The sequence below is a fragment of the Meleagris gallopavo genome, chromosome 4 (assembly GCF_000146605.3).
Source record: "Meleagris gallopavo isolate NT-WF06-2002-E0010 breed Aviagen turkey brand Nicholas breeding stock chromosome 4, Turkey_5.1, whole genome shotgun sequence".
NCBI lineage: Eukaryota > Metazoa > Chordata > Aves > Galliformes > Phasianidae > Meleagris > Meleagris gallopavo.
In genome coordinates this window covers 45,087,007-45,087,492 of record NC_015014.2, presented here as the reverse complement: position 1 = coordinate 45,087,492, position 486 = coordinate 45,087,007, and the positions used below count along the sequence as shown (strand labels likewise).

Below are 486 nucleotides of genomic sequence, written 5' to 3'. Positions count from 1 at the left end.
CTCCGAGGACAGCCAGTGCAGCAGCACGTGCTCCCCGTGCCCTGCACCCTGCTCGTCAGCAGGGAGCAGGCGGTGCAGCCCTTCGGAGATGCCGTGGTGCTCACGGAGGACCAGGGGCACCCAGCAACCACCAACATGTGCCCCCATCCCACGTCGGCTCCGCTCACCTGCAGCACCGCAGCGCTGGAATCAGGTGGTGAGTTTGGGGGCTGCAGAGAGGGTGGCAGGCTGTCCGCACCGGGTGGCTGTGGAAAAGGTGGCATTGCCTCACTGGGGATGTTCTTGCTTTTCCAGCAGCGACAACGAGCTCAAACATCCCAGAGGACATCAGTGACATCAATGACCTCCTGAGTTGGATGAACAACGGTGAGTCTGGGGGCAGCAGACCCGGTAGGGGGGTGTTTGCACCGAGTGGGTGTGGGAAAGCTGGCATTACCCCTGTGGGGATTTTCTTCCTCTTCCAGAAGTGGCACCCAAAACAGAGGT

General features: G+C 61.5%; 1 long non-coding RNA gene across 1 annotated transcript; it reads left to right on the top strand.

Annotated features, from left to right (window-relative positions):
- The first annotated feature begins 6 nt into the window (after positions 1-6).
- On the top strand, positions 7-486 carry LOC109367559. Its single transcript, XR_002114751.1, has 3 exons — positions 7-196; positions 295-366; positions 465-486. It is a non-coding gene; the product is annotated as an uncharacterized LOC109367559 (long non-coding RNA).